The sequence below is a fragment of the Poecilia reticulata genome, linkage group LG15 (genome assembly GCF_000633615.1).
Source record: "Poecilia reticulata strain Guanapo linkage group LG15, Guppy_female_1.0+MT, whole genome shotgun sequence".
In the NCBI taxonomy this organism is placed as follows: Eukaryota; Metazoa; Chordata; class Actinopteri; order Cyprinodontiformes; family Poeciliidae; genus Poecilia; species Poecilia reticulata.
The window spans coordinates 30,566,312-30,566,960 of NC_024345.1; the positions used below are offsets into that span (position 1 = coordinate 30,566,312).

The 649-nt window shown below is 49.5% G+C and overlaps 1 protein-coding gene across 1 annotated transcript in view; it reads left to right on the forward strand.

Moving 5' to 3' along the window:
* Positions 1-649, forward strand: part of eml4 (EMAP like 4) — a 22,193-nt gene that overhangs the window by 3,798 nt on the left and 17,746 nt on the right. The window lies entirely within an intron of this gene.

The following is a 649-nucleotide window of genomic DNA, read 5'->3' on the forward strand; positions in this document are numbered from 1 at the left end:
CAGCTAACTATAACCTGCTAACCAACTCCAACCAGCTAACTATAACCTGCTAACCGACTCCAACTATCTAACTATAACCTGCTAACTACCTACAAAGTCTAACCTGTTAACTAACTTGCCAATTAACTACCCTGCTAGCCAACCTATGATCTCCAAACTGCTAATTGGCCAAGTGGGATGTTGTCTGCAAGGTCTGTTTCCATAGCAACAAACCCAACGTTATGTTCTTTCTGATCTCCTCAGACCAGCTTAAGCATGAGATGAAACTTTTCATTCCTCACCTTGAACCTGCCTTGCTTCCATCTCCCCCTGAGACTCCTCCTTCTGTTTCTCCTCCCCCTCTTACTCTGGCTCCTCCCCTCTGGCTCCTCCTCCTTCTGTTTCTCCTCCCCCTCTGGCTCCTCCCCCTCTGGCTCCTCCCCCTCTGGCTCCTCCCTCTCTGGCTCCTCCCCCTCTGGCTCCTCCCCCTCCGGGTTCTGAGTGTCTCCTGGTGCTTTGGGTGTTTGTGAGGCAGGACGTCTCTGTTGTTTCTGAGTAAAAGCTTTGACATTTCAATATCAGAAGCTAGGGTGATGAATCTGATGAGTTCATTGATTCCTGCTGCTCATTCTGTGTGTGTGTGTGTGTGTGTGTGTGTGTGTGTGTGTGT